Source organism: Lactuca serriola, chromosome 9 (genome assembly GCF_051521515.1).
Source record: "Lactuca serriola cultivar US96UC23 chromosome 9, Lser_US96UC23_V15, whole genome shotgun sequence".
NCBI classification, from domain to species: domain Eukaryota; kingdom Viridiplantae; phylum Streptophyta; class Magnoliopsida; order Asterales; family Asteraceae; genus Lactuca; species Lactuca serriola.
In genome coordinates, this window is record NC_136416.1 from 46,798,030 (window position 1) to 46,812,230 (window position 14,201).

Here is a 14,201-nt window from a genome sequence, read left to right on the forward strand (position 1 = left end):
CCTTCTCCCCCTTGTTTTGGAGATATGAATCTCTCCGAAACACCCTTCATCTCGTGTAACAATACAAGGATAGGAAGAAGTTTTGAAGTTAGGTGATTCCTTATAGTCAAAGTAAGGCTAGGATCATGAGCACCAAGGAGACTGGTCAGCATATACTTGACATCGCCAGCACAGCTACCAAAGTCAAATCTCTCCGTCTTTAACAAAAAAATTCCTTTTCAGCATGAGCGAGCTCCACATTCTGAACTTCAACTGTGGAGGCTTGGCGTGCAAGATCTTCCTTTAGATCACTCTCCTTTGCTAATTCAGCATGAAGAGAAGTAAATCGAGAATTCATAGAACTGATAAATGGAGTATTCTCTGCTTGTATTGAAGAACGAACAGCCTCAAACTTTGTTTGCTCCGCTTGAATGGACTTGGATAAGGAATCCACATAGGCATTCACCTTGGTTGCACTGGTATCAGCATGCCCTTTGAGTGACTCAAGAAAGATCTGAGTACTGTGAACAATTTCTGCAACGTCAATAGTGGCCTTCTTGCAAGAAGAAGTAGACTCATTAACAGCCTTTGTTGATTTGTCAATTGACTCAGTATATTGCTCACGAGCAGTATCCAGGAAAGCTTTGAGCACAACATCATTGTAGGACTTGTTGGCATGAAGCAGTTTATCAAGTTTCTCATCAATGCTCTGCAATTGTTTGTGTGTGACTGGAGCTTCATCATCATCATCATCATCATCATCATCATCATCTGTAGGAAGCCTATAGGGACTATAGTAGATCGAATCAAACTCATCATTAGGACCACCGAGAGTGGCACCGGAATCGGTTGAAGGTGAGGGTGAAAGTGGTTTGGAAGTAACTGGAGGTTCGGTCTCAGTATTCGCCCCCGTATCACATATGTTGACTCTTACTGTCGATTTTGGGATAGTAGTGGAAGTTGATTGGGAAATAATTGGAGGAGGGATTGGAGTTGTAGAAATAGGAATAGTAGTAACTGGTGGCGGTGGTGGAATATAAGTTGTTGTTTGAGATGTAATAGGTGGGGGAATAGGAGCAACCGAAATAGGAACTGTCTGTTTCGGTGATGGAGGTGGTGTTGGAGGTTTGTGATGAAGAGGTTCGGTTGGAGTGGGTGATCGGGGAGGGGTGTCACCTCTCGGTGATATATGATGAATTTCATCTTCTTCATCCTCCTCATCGTTGTTTGAACTGGAAGCAGAGGGACTCTTGGATTTCTTAGCCATCTTTATAATCTTCTTTGGCTTAGAAGAATCCCCTTTCTTAGACTTTCGCTTCTTTGACTTAGACTGATCATCCTCGGTTGTCCCTCTCTTGGTAGTACCCCTTTTTCCTTGGTTTCCAGGATTCTCCACAGCATCCAAGGCAGTCTGCTGATCAGGAGATAAGACTTTTGGTTTCTTGGGAGGAATCTTGCGATATTCAGCCATGACCTTACTCTCGGCTGAGACACACCTGTACATTGTCTCAGGTATAGAGCCATTGTGAGGGAACTTTTTAGGATCAGAAATGATGATTTTCTTGGTGTGAAACGTAGCCACAGAAGCGACTAGGGAATCCTTCATTACCAGAATCTACAAAGTATCAATCGCCCTTCGAGTAATGAGAGTCCAGAACCAACCACACGAAATTTCAGAGTGCCTCGATGAAGTGTTGAGGCTTTGCACCACTTGTGACCAGATAATCGAGCCATATTCGAGATTGATACCATTGTAAAGACCGTATAGAAGGGTTAGAAAACCCATGCTGGTACCATCAGACCCACCACTCCTCTCGACCAAATTCTTGATGAGAAGAGTAAGCAATCCATTCCATTTTGGCGGTAAGCATGACTTCTTGACCTTCGTAACTATTGTAAGCACATCAGTGTAGCCCATCTCGTAGAGCATCGAGAATAGTTGAGTAGTGGTGATGAAGTCCGGTGAGATCACAGACGAATCCACAGCAAGTTGCAATAGTGAACAAAATCTCCCTTTTGAAATCGAAGCCTTGTGAGAGAAGATTTGGAAGTAGATCCTCTTCTTGTTCTTATCATACAAAGCTGTAGTGTAGACTTGCGATAGGAGTGACATTGGGATGGATTCCACCTGTGTTAGGGCTAGAACCAGAGGTGAATACTTCAAACACTCAACCACTTGTAGCATATACGAATCGTACAAAAAAAGGGTTGAGTTCAATGATCATGTTCTGGTTTGGTTTGATCGAGATCAATGTGGATGAAGCAGTTTGATCGTGAGCCGGTGAAGAAGTCGCCATTGTTGAGTTAAGGAAGAAGATGAACAGTTGTAAATTGCCGTGTATATAGAGAGAGTTTGTTGCAGGTAAAAGAGATAAATAGAATTAGAAACCCTTTATATACCGTTGCCAGGAGAGAGAAAGAATCGTCATGATAATGATGAGATCACTGAAATGTCGCCTGAAAAAGTGTTATGTGACAGGTTGGTTTCTCCCAGGTATATGTCAGCACGCGTGGGTTTAGGGACCGTTCAAATTCACGCGCCCAAAAGCTTATCCTCAATCCGTCGTTTGAAATTCAGTGTCGCTCGAAAATTTAGGATAACCTCTGTTGCTCCAAAAGATAAACAAAAATCGAACCAACAGCAACCAGAATGTTAGAAGATAAAAAAAAATTCATGCAATAGGGTGACAAAAGATAAAGAAATAAAGCAAAAAGTGTATTGGATGTGAGTGATGTCTATAGGAAGACATAAAACAGATGATTCCGGGCAAGAATCGCTTCCTTCGAAGTCAAGAGAGACTTGAAGTGCTTGTGTGGTTTCCCGAGAAGTACAATCAAGTGTTTGTAGAGAAACATTGAACAGCTTCTTTTAAATTATAGGCGAAGGGTAGCTTATCTTCAACCGAACGTCGATTCTTAACATAAGACCGAACGTTGGAAGAAGTACTTATGAGACCATTTTGGTCTGTTGAACAAGTAGGATGGATATAATTTATAGTGACTTAAGATGTGATAGAAATCTCAAAAACAAAAATTAACTGGATCTTTTTGGGAAGAAAAGCCTTGGTGTTAGACAATTTCATAAAAGACCACTCAAAAATAAAATGAGATTTCATTAGGTAACAAGTAAGATCTTGAATATAATGATTCACCGTCAATTCATTGTAGGTGTTGGTTTTTGGGTTTCACTCAGCACGTGGTGTACGTATCTAAGATCACAAACATAGATTTTGTTCAACCATAAACCTCAGTGGTAAAGACCGAGAGTCTCGAGGGTTACAATGGTGAACCGAAAGTTGATGGAGAATGTAAGGAGGATGGTTAAAGAATCGAAAGTACCTCTGCTATATTAACATGACAAAGCAGAAAACTCTCAACTCTTTTGAGAAGAGTAAGGTAGCTCTGGACTTGAGTTGATTTTAACAGCCTGTTTGGGAAGAAACAATATGTGTAGATCGAATCATTATGGCCTCGCTCTTAGTCGTAGAGGCTTCGGTCAACATCCAACAACATGCTTCTAGGGACTCTTAACTAGTTCAGATGAAAATAATCGTACCTTCCTTTGCTCCAAATTATGTTGTACTGGTATACTTGGGACCTAATTAAAAGAACAAGCAAACAAACACACCACACAAACAAAACAAACATACAAGCCAGAAAAAAATGTTTATATATATATATATATATATATATATATATATATATATATTGAAGTTTTGAAATTTTCTGAAAAATAATAAAAACAGAAAGATAGAAATAAAGTAGCACAAAACACTTAAAAAAATATTAAAAGAATAAACAAAATGTACAACCGAAACCTTATCTTAAAGAATGAAGCGAAATAAGCTGAGCGTTCGGTTCATTTCGGTTCCTGAAAATTCTAGAGCCGAAATAGACCGAGCGTTCGGTTCATTTCAGTTCCCGAAAATTATGGAGCCGAAATAGACCGAGCATTCGCTCTATTTCGCTTGTATAATTTTTTAGTGAGAAATTTGAGAATTTGGTACCGACTCTGCTTCCATCATTCTCAGGCCTTGTAAAATTTTATTGAAGCTTGCTTCAGGTAAGGCTTTAGTGAATATGCCAGTCAGTTGATCAGAGGAACGAACGAAATATACTTCCATGTTCCCATCTTCTACATGGTCCTTGATGAAATGATATATAAGTGCAATATGCTTAGTCTTTGAGTGTTGCACTGGATTGTGAAATATTCTTATTGCATATTCTGAGTCACAATAGAGAGGAATCTTCTTCATACTCAGCCCATAATCTTTTAGTTGACTTTGAATCCATATTATTTGAGAGGTACAGGATACTGCAGCAATATACTCAGCTTCGGCTGTTGAAAGTGACACACATGTTTGCTTCTTGGACAGCCAGCTAACAAGTTTACCATCAAGGAATTGGCATCCACCAGTTGTGCTCTTTGGGTCCAGACCACATCCTCCAAGATCAGCATCAGAAAAATATTGAATAAAGAATCCAGATCTAGCAGGGTAACAGAGACCGAGAGACGAGGTTCGCTTCAGGTAACGGAAAATAATTTTCACTGCCACCATGTGAGGTTCTCTTGGATTAGCTTGAAACCTGGCACAATAACAAACAGAAAACATAATGTCTGGTCTACTAGCTGTTAGATACATAAGGGACCTTATCATTTGTCGATATAGTGTTATGTCAATAGCAGGTTTTTCCAGAGAAGGTGTTAACTTAGAGCCAAATGCCATAGGAACCTTCCCTTTTGAATCTCTCGTCATACCAAATTTTTCCAGCAAGTTCTTTGTGTAGGCCTCCTGGTTGATAAATATACATTCTGGTCTTTGTCTAATATTCAAACCAAGGAAAAAATTAATTGGACCCATTGCGCTCATTTCAAATTTAGTCTCCATCAACTTCCCGAATTCAGCCGTTAAGCCAGGATTCGTGGAGCCGACGATGATGTCATCGACATAAATCTGAACTATCATTAGATGTTCTCCTTCTTTCTTTCGGAAGAAGGTTGGGTCAACCGAACCTTGCTTAAATTTTGACATTTTCAAAAAGCGAGTTAAAGTTTCATACCAGGCCCTCGGTGCTTGCTTTAAATCATATACAGCTTTATCCAGCACATAACAATGATCAGGGAATTTCTCGTTCACGAACCCAAGAGGTTGATCAACATACATTGTTTCTTCTAGTTCTCCATTCAATAAAGCGCATTTTACATCCATTTGGAAAACTTTGAAGTTTTTATGAGCAGCATATGCCAGAAAAATTCTAACTGATTCCAACCTTGCTACTGGAGCGAAGGTTTCCTCATAATCTATACCTTCCTCTTAGCAATATCCTTTTACTACCAACCGAGCCTTGTTTCTAATAACTCTCCCCACTTTGTCCAATTTATTCCTAAAGACTCATTTCAAGCCAACCACAGAAGCATCCTTTGGTGTGGGAATCAACCTCCAAACTCGATTGCGTTCAAACTCATGGAGCTCATCTTGCATTGCTTGTACCCAATCAGAATGATCAAGTGCAGCATTAACTGTTTTCGGTTCGACTTTGGAGACAAACGAATTAAACATACATAATTCAACTTTAGAGAATAATGCAGTTTGTTTCGCTTTCAATTAAGAAAGAGTGAGAACTTTCTCAAATGATTCACCAATGATTTGTGCTTTGGGATGATCCTTGATGTAACGCCTGTGTTTCCGGGCTTGCCATATTTAGCAATATAATAGTCTAGGTTAACCTTTGTAACCTGTTTTGAAATAATAAGAATGTATTAGTTGAGTATTATGTGTTTTGTGCTTAATTGCTTAATTATGCGGTCTGATTAATTAAGAATAAAAATAAGCGTCAAATTTTAAGTGTAAAATGAACTTAATATATTTGGTTAATGTTGTAGTAGTCGAAACGAGGTTTCCGAATATATATAGAACGCCCAAATCTGACTTCGTATGAGGAAGTTATGATTTATCGAAGTTCCGGCTTAGCGGTATACAGCCTGTTATACTCGAATTGAGATCGAGCGGTTGTTAGCCGAAGCAATCTAAATGAGAATCGAAGATCTCATTGTTGGTATCGAAGCGATAAAAGTTAGGCGAGAACGGACGTCAAACGAAGAAGTTATGAAATTATAACGAAAGTTTCTGTCGCGGCCTATTAAAAATAATTAATAAAAATAAAGTCAAAATTAGCCGACGGAGTCTAAACGAAAGTCGTAGAGCGTAGTCTCACCTTCGCGTGGATATAAAGAACGTCAAAAACGGAGTTCGTATGAGGAAGTTATGAATTTCCGAAGTTTATTAATCATTTTATATTTTTATTTAATTCAAAATCGGAGGCATTATCCGAAGCCGAGTCACCGGTGTAATCCGGAGTACGCCCCGCGTACGAGGTTACGCTATCGTGTAACTCCGATAGTGTCGACACTTCGGATGACGCATGCAATGACGATTTCGGACGCGTACGCGCTGCGTACGCCTGTACGCCCCGCGTACTCCGAGGTTCCAGCCTCTATATAAAGGATCCGAAGACAGCCTCATTTCTTGTTCATTTTCTTCTCTTTTCTCTAGTCTTTTGCATCGTTTTTCGTGCCGAAGCTACCCCGAAGCCCCGGTATCATACTCTAGCCCCGAGGCAAGTCTCGAGACCCCGAAGATCCTGAGAAGCGCGGTTCCCGAGTCGAAGCTCTGCCCGCGAGAAGTTCGATTTTCGAGGAGATCTTCCAGATCTGCTGTGGAATACTACTTCTATAAGCCGTAGCGTTGTCCGATCATCTTCTGATCAAGTGAGTGTGTAGTTATTTCTTCTAATACAATAATACGATGTATTTTATATAAAAATACGTGCTATGTGTATATATTTGGTTGTGTTATGTGTGAATGAGTATTCACTCTCTTCTATCTTATAGATCTGCTTATTTCTTTATGAGATATGTGTTATGTGTGTGTGCCTCGTCTGGTATGTGATATATGTGTTGATTCAAGCATGCTATACAGGTTTTCTTTAAACTATGTATACAAATGTATATTTTTATCTACTAATATGTTAGGTAGAACATGGGTAGATAGTTGGTGTGTAATAAACAGATGAGAGGCCTCGATGTTGTTGTTGTTGTTGATCTAGTTATTCAGCAGAGTATGGATAACGACCACGGACTCTTTCTAGACAGTCCAGTGGAACGCTAGCAGGTTCATAACCTGTAGGTGTTGTGAACGATGTGTTCACCGGTGTACTCTATCCCCCTCATGGTTGCCTTTAGGATATCTATTGTTGAGGAAACCCCTTCGCAGTGATGTCCGTCCCGATGAAAATCCTAGATTAGGTCCCTTGAGATAGTTGTTTTAGGGACGTAAAGTGAGGATAACTGGAATGGGTAATCGGGATAGTGATTGGTTGGTGAAATTAAATATAACTTATTTATTGTGGGTTGAAAACCCTATATGCTCACCAGGCTCCCAAGCCTGACCCACTCAGTTTTATTTGTATTACAGGAAGTGGCACAAGGGCGTAAGATGGATGGATCATCTTGTTGTTTTGTTTACAAGTCTGTATATGTATATATTTGTTGAATGACTTGTAATGTTTATCGTTTATGCTTTATGGTCTGTATCGGAACATGACATCCCGAGTTTTGATTATATAATGAAATGCATCTCTTGATGAAATGCTTTGATAAATATTATTTTATCATGTTTTGTTTTGGGGAACAAATTCCGCAACTCTTTCAAATCAAAAGGATTTACTCTGAAAATATTTAAAAGCATAAATGAAAATCGGTCTTTTCTGGCCGAGATTTTGGGGATGTCACACTTGATCCATTTCACTAAAGGAGGATAATTTGGGTCATAGACTGGATCCAACTCTGCATTTACTTCCTCTTCAAGTTCTGATGGATCATCTTCGTCGGTTATATTCTCTTTCTCCCCCTCGACTGGCGAAGTATAACCTGTGTCAGGATCAGAGTTTTCATCTTCTGTGGGAGTCGAATTCTCCCCCTCGATTGGACTATTATTGGGTGGGTTTGGAGTTGTATGTTCCCCCTCGCTTGGACCTTTTTGAGTTGGAGATGGAATTGGATTCTCCCCCTCGAAAGACATTTTGGTTGTCTTTGGTGCTGATGAACTCTCCCCCTTGAACATGAGCCGTTGTTTGGAGAGTCATTGGAGGGTTGACCATCTGTCGGTTTAGGAAGTTCACTTTCCATTTCTTTGGCAGCTTCATCTATGATCTTTTTGAGATTGTCGATTTTGTTGTCTGCTGTTTTCGCTTCTGAGTGTGCTGCTTTCGTTGGTTCGTCAAATACCAAATGTACTCTTCAAACAAGTTAGATATTGGAACTGAGACTTGTCCTGATTCAAGAAATATTTCCCCCAAGGCACTTTCTCTCCTTTGAGCTTTATTTATGTAATTATCGTCAAAGGTTACATAATATGTTCTTCAATTCATTTGGAGCGTTTGTTCAAAACTCTGTATGCCTTTGAAGAGAGTGAATAACCAAGAAAAATTCCCTCATTGGCTTTGACGTCAAACTTATTGTGGTTCTCTTTTGAATTAAAGATAAAACACCTTGAACCAAACACATGGAAAAATTTAAGATTGGGCTTTCGATTGTTCAAAATCTCATATGGAGTGATTGAGACTCTTTTGTTGAGCAAGGATCAGTTCTGAGTGTAGCACGCGGTTGCAACTGCATCAACACAAAAGTATAGTGGAAGAGAAGCAAAGCTTAGCATGGTTTTAGCTGGCTCACATAGGGAACAGTTTCGTCTTTCAACAATCCCATTATGTTGTGGGGTATAAGGGGCTGAGAAGTTGTGAGATATCCCCTTGTCAGCCAGAAAATCCTCAAAATCTTTATTCTTGAATTCTAGCCCGTTGTCGCTTCTAATGTTTCTCACCAGCTTCCGCAACTGTACTTCCACTTGCTTGATGAATGTCATCAACTTGGGCGTCACATATGATTTCTGTTTAAGAAAGAAAACCCAGGTGAAGCATGAAAAATCATCTACTATGACAAGAATCAACTTACTACCACTGAAGCTTTCGATAGCCGAAGGTCCACATAAGTCAATGTGCAGAAGTTCAAGAGCTTCAACTATCTTTGTATTGATTCATGTAGGATGGCTCTTTCTGCTTTGTTTTCCCATCTCACACGCTGCACACAAATGTTCCTTATCAAACTTGAGAAGAGGAAGGCCTCGAACGTGGTCACCAAGCACCAATTGATTAATGTCTTTGAAGTTAAGGTGTGATAGGCGTCGATGCCACAACCAGCTTTCATCAGTGTTTGCCTTTGATAGCAAGCATATTGCTGGTTTTCCTCGAATTGGGTTGAGATTCAAAGGCTACATCTCTCCCTTGCGTTCAGACTTCAACATAACCTTTTTGGATTGCTTCTCAATTATTTCAGATCCCTCATCATCAAATGAAACCTTCAAACCTATTCCAACAACTAATTGTGACACACTGATGAGGTTATGCTGCAATCCTTCCACATACGCTACTTTTCGAATCGAGAAGTCTCCGTTGGTTATCATACCATATCATTTGATTTTGCCATATGAGTTATTGCCATACTTCACACATCCACGATCCTTTAGGGACCGAAAATCCCTCAGCTCTTCCTTCCTTCCTGTCATGTGACGCGAGCAGACACTGTCTATATACAATTCATCATCGAACTACTCATCACTTATCACCTGCAAATTCAAGCCGATTTAGGAATCCAAAGTTTCTTGGGTCCTGGTGAGTTTTTCATAGAAAAAGGAATTGCAGTAGAAACATCAACCAAATAAGTTCTTTTTATTAGAGTGGATTGATCTTTTCTTTTGATGGTATACACCTTGATTTTGGTTTTATCTTGTTTAAATTTTGGTGTATTCGATGGTGTGTTGTTAGATGATTTTGGTATTTTCTTTTGAATCCTAGGGTTAGCTGACTTTTTCTTATTATTGATATCAAAATTAGAATCAAGTTTTCCCTTTCCTTTGATGTCCTTCACTGAATTGAATTTTCTTTGGGAGTTGGAAGGACCGAAACTACACTTTTGACCGAAACTTGACTTTCGGTTCTGAGATGATTGGTTTCTAGCTTTGACGTTTGGACCGAAACTAGACATTTGGTTCTGCGCGCAGTTTTGGAACCGAAAGTAGACGTTCAGTTCTGAGCTTTGGAATACTAGGAATTTGGACTGAAGTTTTCTTTTCCTTTTAGCTTTTCCTTTCCTTTGTCAATTGATTCTTCCTTAGAAGGTACGTAGTTGGGATTTTGAGATTGCCAATAATGTTTTCACTCATTCAGATTTTTATTGTATCTTTGATTTCTTTGGCATTTCTGTTCAGCTAACTCCTTTTGAGATTTGTGAATGTTGAAACTTGATTTTGGATTTTTCTTTTGAGTTTCAGTTGTCTTAGTTGGAACAACTGGTTCTCTCATTGGTTTTTCAGGGATTTCTTTTGTTCCACTTGTGCTTGATTTGTCGAAACTTGAGGGTTTGTTGATAGGTTCAGCAACGTATCTTCCTTTAACTCTCCATGAAGTTTGCTCAGATAAGCCAATGGTTTCGTCTACGTTGTCAATAGGGGCTGACCATAAGTAATTGTCGCACCCTTCAACATTGTCTTTGTCAACCAAGATTTTTAATTCTGCCGTTTGTTTTGTAGTGTCTCCTGTAACAACATACACTTGATTCGGCACAGTTTGAACCTTATGATAAACCATGGCTTTCTCCTTGAGTATCTGTGGCTTGTCCTTTGACAGGCGAGTGTATTCAACCGAATTTTCAGAAATGAGGGGTTTCTCATTTTCGGTTTCGCTCTTCATAAACACAGAGCAATCAACTACGTCTTCAACTGAGATTTCGCTTATCTCACTTCCCTCATCAAATTCAGACGTATTTTCTATGTTCATTTTATTTTCTGAAATTAATTTAACGTTGGAAGAGTCAAATGATTGAATGGTTTCACACTTAATTTTTAACGTATCATTTTCATCTAAAAGATTTTTTTAGCATACATTTATGTTCCTTAGAGTCAATGAAGGTCTCTATCTTATCCAGTCCAATTTTGTAAGCGTTGGATGTAGCTTCTGAGGACACTATTGATTCACACTCAGCAATGACCTCATCCTCCTTAAATTCAAGGAAGGGTAAGATCATCTTATGAATCTTTTTCCCTATTTCACAACTTAAATGCAATTGAGCAATATTAGTATATAAGCGCTTAGCAATTAAACAAAAAACATTCCTTTGTTTCAAAAAATTTAAATTGTCTCGTTGCAAATAAATACTTTCATCCCTAGCCCTATTTAACTCTGCCTCCTTCAGCTCAATCCACATCCTTTTCTCCTCACTTTTTAAAGACACCCTGGTGAGTTGTTCAGTTAGGTTAGAATTCGCTAAGCGAGTTTGCATGAGACTACCACTTAAGTTAGAAAATTTAAATTTTAATTCATTTAATTCTTCTTTATAATCTATTGCTAGAACTTTAACTGATTCAAGGATGGAGTGTACCTTTTTGATCAGCCGATCACAATCATTGATCTTCTCGCTCACAGGCTTGGTTGCAAAGCATTTGTCCTCAGTTAGGTTCGGCTCCTTATTTTCACTTTCGGTTGATCCACCAGCTGTGACCATTAAACATCTTCCTGCCGAACCTGCATCCTTTGCCACATAAGCTCTTCCATGAGTGGGCTTTCTCACCTCTTCATCTTCAGAATCGGTTGACCAAACTTCAACGCCGCCGAACTCATCTTCTTTTGCATTTTCCTGCACAATCAAGGCATTCATAGAACTATTAGAAGCCTTCTTTTTCTTGATCTCTTCCAACTTTCGCATGTAGTACGCCTCATCGTCTTCACCATCTCTGTTCTCAACCATTTTCCTTAGCATGCAATCTTTGGCAAAGTGGTTCCTACCGTGACAGTAATTGCAGTCGAACCTAGAGTCTCCTGTAAGCTTGCTCTCCTTCTTGTCATCATCCTTTTGAGAAGTAATTTTTGGTTCATCTTTCACCTTCTCAGAACTGTAACTTCCTTGCCAGTTTCGATTCTTATTGACATGAAATTTTCTTCGTGCAAACTTCTTTGGATTAGTGACCATCATAGCATATTCTTCGCTTGTAAGGTCACACTCAGATATATCCGATTCCTCTCCTTCTTCTACAATACTCTTTCCTTTTGAGACAAGGGCCAACGATCCCACACCCAAAACAACTTTCGCCTCCTTGGTTACCACACTTTCATGGGCCTTAAGTATTCCCACAAGTTTCGCCAATGAGTAAGATTGAAACTGTTCATGAGCTTTCACTGTTGAAACCACAACCATCCATTCTGGTCTCAGACTGTTCATGAAGGTTACCTTCTGCTCGATCAACTTTCTTTCTATTCCATGCTTGATCATCTTACTTAGGAGATGATTGAACCCATCGAAAGTTTGTATCAGTTTTTCTTCTGGTTTCTGTTTGAAAACTCCAAATTGGGGGAGCAACAAGGTTTGAATGGAGTGTTCTAGATCTTCATCGGTCGAGTAAAGTTCTTTCAACCTATCCCTGATTTCTTTGGTCGTTGTGCATGAACCAACTAACCGAAAAGTGTCAGATTGCAAGGCGAATCTGATCATTCTCATGGCCTTCACATTACTTAGCAACTTGTCCTTCTCATCCTGTGGCATCTTGTCTACGTCTGCCACCAGCTTTTTATATTCTTTTTGGGTCTTAACAGTTGTGTTCATTCTAGAATGAACGAACGGCCCAAGCGTGATGAGTTCCCAGATGAGATAACCATTATCTTCAGATCCGACCACATAATTTTCAAAGTGGTGCGCCCATACTTCATAGTCTTGAGTGTAAAGAATATGAATCCTGGTAGTGGATCCAATACTGTTAGAGATGTTGATGGGATTTGTTTGAGAATCTTCGTGAGACATGGTGAGACGCTAGAATCAGACATGTAAACTTTAGATTAGGGTTTTATCAGAAACAGAGTTACCATCGACAAGAAGAAGACAACTTCTTTTATATTCTATAAAAGCAGAAACCCTAAAGAATTCTTAACACAGAAGGAATCTGTATTGATCACACAGTCTCCTGCTCTGATACCAATTGTTAGAACAAAGTTCTATTAGGATCGGTAGATTCTATGCAGGCAAACAATTAAGAACGTAATTATGAACACAAGAATGACTTTAAATATGTCGTATGATTAAAACTTCAACACCTCATAAGAGCTCGATTAAGAACTTCGACTGTAGAGGTGCTTACGGTTACAAAACAACAATTAATGATAATCACAACTATTTTCTAATGCATACATGCATGCATTATTTATAGTAAAACCCTACTAGATAATCACAGATGGACAGGTCCAATTTAGATGCAAAACATAAGCCCATGACGCAACATAACAAGACTCAACACGTGCAACCTGCAATTCCTTCTACCGCAACATTCTAGCTAAAGGGACAGATTATTTTCGTGCTTAAGGAAGTCCCATTTTCCAGGAAAGATCATGAGGATGCTTACAAGCACCTTGACGAAGTCAAAGATATAACTGATTATTTCAACACCCCGAAGGGAGTTGCTTAAGATTGGTTGAAGGCACTATCACCCGGTTTAATTACTACTTGCGCGTAAATGCGCGAACAATTCCTTGAACATTTTTGCGCACCTTCTAAAGTTGTTAAAGTCAAGAAATCCATAGCAAAATTTGAGCAACAACCGGGTTATTCACTCTACGAGACATGGGAACGCTACAAAGGATTGATAAGAAATTGTCCCCAAAATGATTTGAATGAGGAAAAAGAAGTATCAATCTTCTATGATGGAGTAAAGGTGATGACAGGGCAACTCCCTGACTCTTAAGGACCGTTAACCAAGAAAAATCCATGTGATATTAAGGAATTGATTGAAGAGTTCGCGTAAATACTACAATCTGAGACATGATAGAGCAAAAGGAATTGGGAGTGGAAGTTATGAATATATGGATGTTGTTTTAGGCTTTTAGCTATGCTAAACACTATGGACCAAAGAATGACAAAAATGGACCAATCCATACATGTTATTCGAGTTGGTTGTGAAAGATGCAATGGTCCACATTTGACCAAAGATTGCCAAATAGACAAGAACAAAAATAAGTAGGTTCAAGTATGCTACTCTAGTGGAGACAAATACGATGAAGATTGGAGGAAGCCAAAGAAAGAGTGGTTGCCATATGATGAGTATAAAAAGAAAAAAGAAGAAAAT